This window comes from Scylla paramamosain, chromosome 27, assembly GCF_035594125.1.
Source record: "Scylla paramamosain isolate STU-SP2022 chromosome 27, ASM3559412v1, whole genome shotgun sequence".
NCBI lineage: Eukaryota > Metazoa > Arthropoda > Malacostraca > Decapoda > Portunidae > Scylla > Scylla paramamosain.
Window position 1 is genome coordinate 17,635,215 of NC_087177.1, and position 12,073 is coordinate 17,647,287.

Here is a 12,073-nt window from a genome sequence, read left to right on the forward strand (position 1 = left end):
GTATTGTTTCCAAAAATACACGAAGGGAAGGTGAAGGTGTCTTGGCTCTCACCCCATCAAGTCAACACTTTTTCTACCCCATCCCATCCTCATCACTGCATTTTTAAACATGTCCATGGGAATGGGGAAGAATAATAATATCACAAATGGCCAAGGGAAGGGTAAAGGGAAGTTTAATAATACGGCCTTGAGTAGCCCGAGTGGCCCAACTGAACAGTTTTGGGCACCTCCTGGAATACTGTTAAATCATTAATGTTGCCATGGAAATGGCCACATTCTACTCAACTCTATGGATGTAAACATATGAGTGACACTTATCCACTTGGTATAAAAGAGCACTTGCTGCCCTTGGCAATGAGGCTCTTGGTGAAGATCTGTTACTAATATCATTCATTATCCCATTTCCTTTATTTTCATTCCTTTACATATTCAAGACTCAGTACTTTCCTTACCAGTGCAAGTCATTGCATGTATGCAGACAGTATTGTAGTTATCTGCAATAAATGAGCGAGTATAACACCAATATATGGTTGGGCAGCCATTTTTCTTGTGATGTCATCAGAGCACAGAGTGCACCACCTCAGTTTGGGTAACCCAAGTGACCTAAACAGGCAACCCGTGTCACACAAAGAGAGTGTCCAGTTGAGGACTGGGTGTCCTAGGTAACCTGAATAGCCCAAATGAACCCAATTAGTACATTGCGTACAGTGTAATAACAAAATATGCTGTAAATATCCACCTTGGGGGCTTATAATGTGCTAACATGTTTATGTACACAGAAACCAGCCAAAAACATGTATTGTCGAATAAACTGTCAGCCATCTCGCCCCATATAGTTTGGTTTATGGAGGTTTTACTGTATAAATTTCTCAGCAGGTGTCATGGGAAGGTGTAGTCCCTCCACCTAGTTAAAGATAGGTTATAGCTACCTTAGGTTTATTTTCACGTTGGAGTGGTTATCTTGGGTTTGGTGTGGTTTGGTTAAGTTAATTGCAGTCAGGTTTGGTTATATTAGGTGTGGTTAGGTTAAGTTTGGTTAGATTAAGTGTGGTTAGGTTAAGTTACATTAGGTGTGATTAGGTTAGATTTGGTTAGATTAGGTGTGGTTACATAGGTTTGGTTGGATTAGGAGTGGTTAGGTTAGGTTTGGTTAGGTTTCATTAGAATAGGTATGATTAGGATAGGTTTGGTACTATTAGGTTACTTTTTACTTGGCTCTTACAACAGAGTGTGGCTGGGCAGGTGGGATGGAGCGGGGCTGTATATGCCACACACCAGCCCAGGCCGAGAGGAGTGTGGGGTTGAGGCAGGCAGGCAGCTGTACCCAATCAGTCACCGCGTACCTCACTTTGATTTACACTTTCTTTACTACCAGGAACAAGTTTGATTTTTTCCACTCAATATTTAATGGTCTTTTTAAAAGGTAATAGTTTATTTTCAGTGTAAGTCCTAGAAATAGATGTTTTCTTTACATTTATTACTATGACACTGAATTTAAGAAAACAGTTTTCTAGGGATTTGCACAGAAAAAAATTACACTAATGTTGATGTGTTGTCCCTGACTGGCTGGGCCATGTCTGGTAGGTCTGAGTTGCCAGTTGTGTATTTTCTTGCAGCTTGCAGTGTTACCACATTGGGCAAGGATACTACTCTCTCTCTCTCTCTCTCTCTCTCTCTCTCTCTCTCTCTCTCTCTCTCCAGACAAAATATATGATCACTTTTACATCACTAGACGTGCATAATCTGTGTGTGTGTGTGTGTGTGTGTGTGTGTGTGTGTGTGTGTGTGTGTGTGTGTGTGTGTGTGTGTGTGTGTGTGTGTGTGTGGTATGTTGTATGTTGTGTGTGTGTGTGTGTGTGTGTGTGTGTGTGTGTGTGTGTGTGTGTGTGTGTGTGTGTGTGTGTGTGTGTGTGTGTGTGTGTGTTTCTCTCTCTCTCTCCAGACAAAATATATGATCACTTTTACATCACTAGACGTGCATAGTCTGTGTGTGTGTGTGTGTGTGTGTGTGTGTGTGTGTGTGTGTGTGTGTGTGTGTGTGTGTGTGTGTGTGTGTGTGTGTGTGTGTGTGTGTGTGTGTGTGTGTGTGTGTGTGTGTGTGTGTGTGTGTGTGTGTGTGTGTGTGTGTGTGTGTGTGTGTGTGTGTGTGTGTGTGTGTGTGTGTGTGTGTGTGTGTGTGTGTGTGTGTGTGTGTGTGTGTGTGTGTGTGTTTCTCTCTCTCTCTCTCTCTCTCTCTCTCTCTCTCTCTCTCTCTCTCTCTCTCTCTCTCTCTCTCTCTCTCTCTCTCTCTCTCTCTCTCTCTCTCTCTCTTTTTCGTACACACACACAGGATGAATGAGCATACTGCAGTGCTGGGCAGGAGAGGTTATCTACTGCTTTTTTTTTTTTTTCATGTAGGAGGGGCACTGGCTAAGGGCAACAAAAATCCAATAAAAGAAAAAGCCCACAGAGATGCTAGTCCAGAAAAGGGTCCAAAGTGGTAGTCAAGAACTGAAGGATAAGTTTTTTGAAACCTCCCTCTTGAAGGAATTCAAGTCACAGGAAGGTGGAAATACAGAAGCAGGCAGGGAGTTCCAGAGTTTACCAGAGAAAGGGATGAATGATTCAGAATACTGGTTACCTGTTGCATTAAAGGGGTGGACAGAATAGGGGTGAAAGAAAGTAGAAAGTCTTGTGCAGCGAGGCCGCGCAAGGAGGGGAAGCATGCAGTTAGCAAGATCAGAAGAGCAGTTAGCATGAAAATAGCGGTAGAAGACAGCTAGAGATGCAAAATTGTGGTGATGAGAGAGAGGCTGAAGACAATCAGTTAGAGGAGAAGAGTTGATGAGACGAAAAGCTTTTGATTACATGCTGTCTAGAAGAGCGGTATGAGTGGAACCCCCTTCAGACATGTGAAGCATACTCCATACATGGACAGATAAGGCCCTTGTACTGAGTTAGCAGCTGGGGGGAGTGAGAAAAATGGTGTGTGCTTGTCAGTATGGGTTGCTTAAAGTCCCATCACACTAGCACATTTTCATCAACTTTCTGAAAGTTAGCAATTTCTTGAGTGCGTCCTCTCACACACGCACAGCTGTTCGTCTGCACTTTCATCAACAGCAAACATGACTCTGAGGTCTCTCTCTCTCTCTCTTTGTATTTTTTCTTATGTAGGAAGGACACTGGCCAAGGGCAACAAAAATCTAATAAAAAAAAATGCCCACTGAAATGCCAGTCCCATAAAAGGGTCAAAGCAGTGGTCAAAAATTGATCAATAAGTGTCTTGAAACCTCCCTCTTGAAGGAATTCAAGTCATAGGAAGGTGGAAATACAGAAGCAGGCAGGGAGTTCCAGAGTTTACCAGGGAAAGGAATGAATGATTGAGAATACTGGTTAACTCTTGTGTTAGAGAGGTGGACAGAATAGGGGTGAGAGAAAGAAGAAAGTCTTGTGCAGCAAGGCCGCGGAAGGAGGGGAGACATGCAGTTAGCAAGATCAGAAGAGCAGTTAGCATGAAAATAGCGGTAGAAGACAGCTAGATATGCAACATTGCGGCAGTGAGAGAGAGGCTGAAGACAGTCAGTTAGAGGAGAGGAGTTGATGAGACGAAAAGCTTTTGATTCCACCCTGTCTAGAAGAACAGTATGAGTGGAACCCCCCCAGACATGTGAAGCATACTCCATACATGGACGGATAAGGCCCTTGTACAGAGTTAGCAGCTGGGGGGGTGAGAAAAACTGGCAGAGACGTCTCAGAACACCTAACTTCATAGAAGCTGTTTTAGCTAGAGATGAGATGTGAAGTTTCCAGTTCAGATTATAAGTAAAGGACAGACCGAGGATGTTCAGTGTAGAAGAGGGGGAGAGTTGAGTGTCATTGAAGAAGAGGGGATAGTTGTCTGGAAGGTTGTGTCGAGTTGATAGATGGAGGAATTGAGATTTTGAGGCATTGAACAATACCAAGTTTGCTCTGCCCCAATCAGAAATTTTAGAAAGATCAGAAGTCAGGTGTTCTGTGGCTTCCCTGCGTGATATGTTTACCTCCTGAAGGGTTGGACGTCTATGAAAAGACGTGGAAAAGTGCAGGGTGGTATCATCAGCGTAGGAGTGGATAGGACAAGAAGTTTGGTTTAGAAGATCATTAATGAATAATAAGAAGAGAGTGGATGACAGGACAGAACCCTGAGGAACACCACTGTTAATAGATTTAGGAGAAGAACAGTGACCGTCTACCACAGCAGCAATAGAACGGTCAGAAAGGAAACTTGAGATGAAGTTACAGAGAGAAGGATAGAAACCGTAGGAGGGTAGTTTGGAAATCAAAGCTTTGTGCCAGACTCTATCAAAAGCTTTTGATATGTCCAAGGCAACAGCAAAAGTTTCACCAAAATCTCTAAAAGAGGATGACCAAGACTCAGTAAGGAAAGCCAGAAGATCACCAGTAGAGCGCCCTTGACGGAACCCATACTGGCGATCAGATAGAAGGTTGTGAAGTGATAGATGTTTAAGAATCTTCCTGTTGAGGATAGATTTAAAAATTTAAGTAGGCAGGAAATTAAAGCAATAGGACGGTAGTTTGAGGGATTAGAACGGTCACCCTTTTTAGGAACAGGTTGAATGTAGGCAAACTTCCAGCAAGAAGGAAAGGTAGATGAAAAGAGTTTGACTAGGCAAGGTGCAAGCACGGAGGCACAGTTTCGGAGAACAATAGGAGGGACCCCATCAGGTCCATAAGCCTTCCGAGGGTTTAGGCCAGCAAGGGCATGGAAAACATCATTGCGAAGAATTTTAATACGTGGCATGAAGTAGTCAGAGGGTGGAGGAGAAGGAGGAACAAGCCCAGAATCGTCCAAGGTAGAGTTTTTAGCAAAGGTTTGAGCAAAGAGTTCAGCTTTAGAAATAGATGTGATAGCAGTGGTACCATCTGGTTGAAATAAAGAAGGGAAAGAAGAAGAAGCAAAGTTATTGGAGATATTTTTGGCTAGATGCCAGAAGTCACGAGGGGAGTTAGATCTTGAAAAGGTTTTGACATTTTCTGTTAATGAAGGAGTTTTTGGCTAGTTGGAGAACAGACTTGGCATGGTTCCGGGCAGAAATATAAAGTGCATGAGATTCTGGTGATGGAAGGCTTAAGTACCTTTTGTGGGCCACCTCTCTATCATGTATAGCACGAGAACAAGCTGTGTTAAACCAAGGTTTAGAAGGTTTAGGACGAGAAAAAGAGTGAGGAATGTATGCCTCCATGCCAGACACTATCACCTCTGTTATGTGCTCAGCACAAAAAGACGGGTCTCTGACACGGAAGCAGTAGTCATTCCAAGGAAAATCAGCAAAATACCTCCTCAGGTTCCCTTAACTAGCAGAGGCAAAACGCCAGAGGCACCTTCGCTTAGGGGGATCCTGAGGAGGGATTGGAGTGATAGGACAAGATAAAGATATGAGATTGTGATCGGAGGAGCCCAATGGAGAAGAAAGGGTGACAGCATAAGCAGAAGGATTAGAGATCAGGAAAAGGTCAAGAATGTTGGGCGTATCTCCTAGACGGTCAGGAATACGAGTAGGGTGTTGCACCAATTGCTGTAGGTCATGGAGGATAGCAAAGTTGTAGGCTAGTTCACCAGGATGGTCAGTGAAGGGAGGGGAAAGCCAAAGCTGGTGGTGAACATTGAAGTCTCCAAGAATGGAGATCTCTGCAAAAGGGAAGAGGGTCAGAATGTGCTCCACTTTGGAAGTTAAGTAGTCAAAGAATTTCTTATAGTCAGAGGAGTTAGGTGAGAGGTATACAGCACAGATAAATTTAATATGAGAGTGACTCTGTAGTCGTAGCCAGATGGTGGAAAACTCGGAAGATTCAAGAGCGTGGGCACGAGAGCAGGTTAAGTCATTGCGCACATAAACGCAGCATCCAGCTTTGGATCGAAAATGAGGATAGAGAAAGTAGGAGGGAACAGAAAACGGGCTACTGTCAGTTGCCTCAGACACCTGAGTTTCAGTGAGGAAAAGAAGATGAGGTTTAGAAGAGGAGAGGTGGTGTTCTACAGATTGAAAATTAGATTTTAGACCGTGAATGTTGCAGAAGTTAATGAAGAAAAAGTTGAGGGTGGTGTCAAGACACTTAGGGTCGTCGATGGAAAGGCAGTCCGACCTGGGGACATTTATGGTCCCCTCCCCAGATGGGGACTCTGAGGCTGGTGTAGGAGTCGCCATGATGATTTTAAAATTTTTGAGTGAAGGGTGTGTGTGTTATTAGGTGCTTGTAGTTTTGTGTGGAGGAAGAGTTGTCTTTAGAGGGCAGGCTGTGACTGCTCCCTTGTGTTGTGAGACACAAAGTTCAGTGAGGTCACAGCTGGGTTTAATGATAAGTTCACAGCACCCCCTGAACAGTGCTTTAGACCTCACTGGGAGTAATTATCATTTCGGCAGGTGTCTACTGCCTCCTCCTAGACAGTAGCTAATGTATAGCTACATTAGCTGCTGCCTGCTAGCCCCTCCCAGCCAGTGTGGCAGTATCCTCATTTGCCTAGCATAGTAACATTGCAACAGAAATGCATACTTACTGGCAATTCATACCAGCAGGCCACAAGCCCAGGCAGCCCAGGACTCCAATTCTCTACGAGTGGTGCTCCACTGACCCACAGGAAAGCAGTCACTATTCCGCACTGTATTACAAGTTTTATAAATTGTAGACAAGCCAAATGAGTTAAAATGTTATCCAAAGTGCAGGAGTAGAGAAACAGAGACCTTACAAAAGTGTAAACGTCTACTAAATCACACAAGCCACTGTTTGCTGTTATATATCCACAAGTTAAATGCAATAACATGAGAAATGAAGTGATTTTATTTTTCTTTATTTAAAATCTATTTAATTAATTTTTTTAAACAATAAGGTTTATTTAGTATATCTTTTATAAACATGGATTATATCATAAACATGGATTTGACAACAATAGTTGACAACAACCCTCCTCTGTGAAGATGATCACTTCTATTTGAGGATGAAGATGGAAAAAGATGATAGAAAGAAACAAATGCTGATGGAAACCAGAGTTGATGGAAAAAGTTAACGAAAAATGTGTTAATGTGATGGCACCTTTAGCAACACCCTGGCTAACTTCCAGCCCAGTGCTGCCACTCCTTGGGTTTTCCTACTAGATCTTGGGTTTTTTGCTCCAAGTTTGGAATCTTTTTTTTTTTTTTTACTAAAATTCAAGAAATCTTGCAGCCAGCAAGGGTCCCCACTTTTTACATGAGTGCCCTGAGCAATCTTGGCTTTCAAAATTCAGAGTGGCAGCAACGTTACTGCCTTGCCACTTCTGACTTCAGTGTTTAGTACACCTTGCATGAGGTCTGTCATTCCCTTTCTCCCACTTGGTATTGAGATTTTGCTGCCTGGTTGATTATACATATGTTTTTATCACTGTCTTGCTGGTTTGGCTGTCTGGTTGTTGATATTGCTGTCTCTTTCTTTGTTACTCCCACTTCTGGGAGTTTTTGCTTTTGGATATGAGTTTTAAATTTATTAAAGATATAGCATGTGATGAAGACACAACTTATAGTTTTAAGCAGCCACTGCACAAGACATATAGCAAATTGCATTTTTTGTAACAGAATAATGACTTGGATCAGAAGTGGTAGAAACAATATCTTTGTATGGTGGTGCTCGGATCACAATAGTCACAAACTTCCTGTGTGCTCTGGATCCTTCTGTCACGCTTGTCATACTTGTCTCTTGCAACACATCTAGAATTTTTTTTTTTGAGCCATAACATACAAAATAAAACATTTGAAGAACTTACTGGTTTGGGAAATAAAGCTGTGATTCAGTATTACCAGTATTTCAGGGATGTTTGCTCTCATCACCTGATACAAAATCCCATTATAATTGGAGGCCCAAATACAATTGTTTAACTTGATGAATCTCTAATTGCAAAGAGATAACAACAAGAGTCATCTTATTCCTGAAAGATGGGTTTTTGGAGGAGTCTACCCCACTAACTTAACACACACACACACACACACACACACACACACACACACACACACACACACACACACACGATGCCCATCTAGCATGTAAAAGTGATCATATCTCTTGCCAGAGAGAGAGAGAGAGAGAGAGAGAGAGAGAGAGAGAGAGAGAGAGAGAGAGAGAGAGAGAGAGAGAGAGAGAGAGAGAGAGAGAGAGAGAGAAACACACACACACACACACACACACACACACACACACACACACACACACACACACACACACACAGACTAAGCATGTCATCTTGGAACATAAAAGTGATCATATATCTTGTCTGGAGAGAGAGAGAGAGAGAGAGAGAGAGAGAGAGAGAGAGAGAGAGAGAGAGAGAGAGAGAGAGAGAGTGTGTGTGTTTTCGCCTGACGTGGTAACTGCATGAAAAATGCACAATTAGCAACTTAGACCTGCCGGATGTGGCCCTGTCAGCCGGGGACAACACATGGACACTAGTGCCAAAAAAACAATCTCCTTTTCTTGAAAAAGCATCATATTTTGAGCGGAAAAGAATCGATTTTCCGAAAAAAAAGACCCGGGCGTAATCTACATTATTATTGAGCACTCTTATCTTGAGTGGTATCCGTCGTTGTCAATCTCCTTTTCCTCAGTGTCCTCCTTCATTCTTGATCGTAGCCTGCTCTCTACTACCCTTAGGCAGTCGTCGTACAGAAACAAAATATTGTTGTAGCTGAGAACCTTGGCAGCAGCCCTAGGCCCCACATAGACTGTCTTGACCCACCATTCACACCCCACACCACTATTCCAGCTAGACATATACTCCTCACACATTTAAAAGGTATCGTAAGTTATTTCTAGCTTACCGTGGATAATCTACGAGGATTAACTTCGGAAAAACAGCAAAATGACACACGTTCTTCTCATCTATCACAACAGTCCTCCCGCTAGGTATTAACTGATCTTGATCTTGATCTTGATGGTACAGGTGGCACAGGATCACTCCTGAGCCAGGCCTTTGGATCGGCAACTCCTGTAGAAAGGGGAAAAAAAAAGAGAAACGAACAGCATCCTCTATCCTAATTGTTCATACACCTGGCACGCCACATTCTCTCCAGAAACTCTTTCACCGCCTCAATCATCCTTTCATTCGCCTCTCTACACAGTCCCAGCAACAACACCATCCACTCTTTTCCCGTCTTCTCCACTCTTTCATTCCTATCATGCCCTAACTCAATCAGTATCACTTGCATCATCTCATTCCTGTCTCTGGCATACTTCACACACTCCAGCACCACGTGTTCCACCGTCTCATCCTCTCCCATGTCACACATCTGGCACACTTTGCTGCGGGACTCAGACCACCTGTAACTCCTTGCATTCACATCCATACACTGTGCCCTCGCTCGGAAGAGAAGATCACCGCCCAGGCTTCCATCATACCACCTTTCATACCTCGGGGCCTCTTTCTCCTTGTACCATTCCAGGGTCTTCTTTCTCTCCATCTCATTCTTCCATTCATTCAGTCCCACACATTTCACTTCTTTGTCTATCTCATTCTTCCATTTTCTCACATCCCATTCGGCTCCCACTCTGCCTCCTCTTGTTACCACCCATTCAAGCTCATTTTGATTCCTACCAGCCATTCTTATCGCCCACACAACTTGCAATCCATTCCTGTCTGTCATTCTCATGCATCTCTTCCTCCATTTGCTTCCACTTTCATTCCACAGGTACACCTTCCTTGCTATTCTTGCATCATCCATTCTCTCAAGCCTAATCTTGTACCGAAGTGTGGCTGTTTATGCATGATCTTGATACTGATCTTGATGCTACATGTGGCTCGGGATTATTACTGAGTCAGGCCTCTGTGTCAGCAACTACTGTAGGGGGGGGAAAAAAAAAGAGAAAAACGGCAAACAGAAAACAGACACCACCTTTCGCACCACTAATTCCAACATCTAGCACGCCACATTTTCTCCAGGAACTTCTTCACAGCTTCAGTCATCCTTTCAGTCGTCTCTCCTCACAGTGCCAGCAGTAGCATCATCCATTCCCTTCCTGTCTTCACTTTGACATTCCTCAATTTCCTCAGCATCACTTGCATCATCTCATTCCTGTCTCTGCCATACTTCATACACTCCAGCATCACAGATTTTGCTGATTTTCCTTGGAATGACTACTGTTTCCGTGTCAGAGACCCGTCTTTGTGTGCTGAACGCATAAAAGAGGTGGTAGTGTCTGGCATGGAGGCGTACATTCCTCACTTTTTCTCGACCTAAACCTTAAAAACCTTAGTTTAACACAGCTTGTTCTCGTGCTATACATGATAGAGAGGTGTCCCGCAAAAGGTACTTGAACCTCCATCACCAGAATCTCATGCGCTTTATATTTCTGTCCGGAACCGTGCCAAGTCTGTTCTCCGACTAGCCAAAAACTCCTTCATTAACAGAAAGCGTCAAAATCTTCCAAGATCTAACTCTTTCGTGACTTCTGGCATCTAGCCAAAAACATCTCCAATAACTTTGCTTCTTCTTCTTTCCCTCCTCTATTTCAACCAGATGGTACCACTGCTATCACATCTATTTCTAAAGCTGAACTCTTTGCTCAAACCCTTCACTTTTCCACGTCTTTTCATAGACTTCAGGAACTAAACTTCATGGAACTTCAGGAACTAAACATTTCACACAGGGAAGCCACAGAACACCTGATTTCTGATCTTTCTAAAATTTCTGAATGTGGCAGAGCAAACTTGGTATTGTTCATGCCTCAAAAACTCAATTCCTCCATCTATCAATTCGACACAATGCTAAAGTGCATGGAAAGCAACCTTTACGGAAAAAAAATAAAAATAAATAAATAAATAAATAAAAAAAAATAAAAATAAATAAAAAATAAAAATAAATAAATAAATAAAAATATTACCAAAAACATGTATTTTGAGTGTTTTTCAATTTCTTAAGTATCAAAAACGCTAAAAAAAATGAAAACTTGCTATATTGGAAAAGAAAAAAGAAAGAAAACTTTATCAAAATAGTGTCTTTTGAGTGTTTTTGAGCTTCTTTTGTATAAAAACGCTAAAACAGAATATTATTACTAAAAAAAACTTGCATTTGCAGTGATTACAACAATGTTACGGACCAAACCGTCAATATGCATGCAAAGTACCATATAAGAAGAATCAGAGCAACAATGTTAAATACGTGTAATATGAGTTTTTTTTGGGGGGGGGCTTGTGAAGTACCAAAACCCTTAAGTGTAATGAAAGGACCTTTTATAGGAAAAAAAAAAAAAAAAAATTACGAAAAATGTGTTATTAACTGCCGGAAGGCGGCGAAGGTTATTTCAGAGCCACGCGATGACACGAATCGTTTATTGAATCCGGTCAAAACCTGAAAAACATACATTAATGATCATAGACAATATTCTATATGAATAATTTGTGTAATACAGGTATGATTCTGCACGTTACTTATAAAATAGTGTATTCTTACACAGACATTTGTTAAACTTAAGTGTTTTGGGTTTTGGGGTGATCGCTAAGTAACGCGCACGCCCTTTCTGACAGGTATTCTATGTAGGTCTATCTTCTTCTGTCTCTCCAGTAACACACGTCCTCCCTGCACGAGTGTCCTCAGCAAAGTGTCCCTATCCTCCTTAGTTACTGCCTGGCTTCCTACCCTGTCCATCGTTATCCATTAGCGATGGCAATAAGGCCGGCCTCATCTTAGCCTCACATCCTTCATCTCCTTACATCAACATTACCTCAACAATGACCGTACAAGAAATTCGCTGACTTAGGCCTCGTCTTGATCCTTGCCCTGACCTCTAGGTTCTTTCCTTTCTCATTAACAAACTCTCTTGCACAACAACAACTTCTTTCACCCGCTCGGCGGTAACAGTGTATTTTGAGTGTTTTTTTTTCAGATTTTACGTACATAAACACTTATAGCGTGCTGTTCTATTTCTCCACATAGAGTGCTTTTCACTTATTTTAGCGTTTTTGTACCTAAGAAGCGGAAAAAACTCATAATACATGTCTGTTAATATCGTTTTGTTTCTTTATATTGGGTACTTTGCATGCATTTTAGCGTTTTGATACCTAACAAGTAAAAAC

General features: G+C 42.2%; 1 protein-coding gene across 19 annotated transcripts in view; it reads right to left on the bottom strand.

The window, feature by feature from the left end:
• The window catches only part of LOC135114296 (uncharacterized), a 165,274-nt gene extending 155,524 nt beyond the window's left edge, over positions 1-9,750 (bottom strand). For 3 of the 19 annotated variants that reach the window (XR_010275483.1, XM_064030195.1, XM_064030196.1), the window contains exon 1: positions 8,823-9,710. The gene's annotated coding sequence lies outside the window, so the exon portion shown is untranslated. The other 16 variants (XR_010275485.1, XR_010275487.1, XR_010275486.1 and 13 more) reach the window with 16 other exon arrangements.
• Between the last annotated feature and the right edge of the window lie 2,323 nt (positions 9,751-12,073).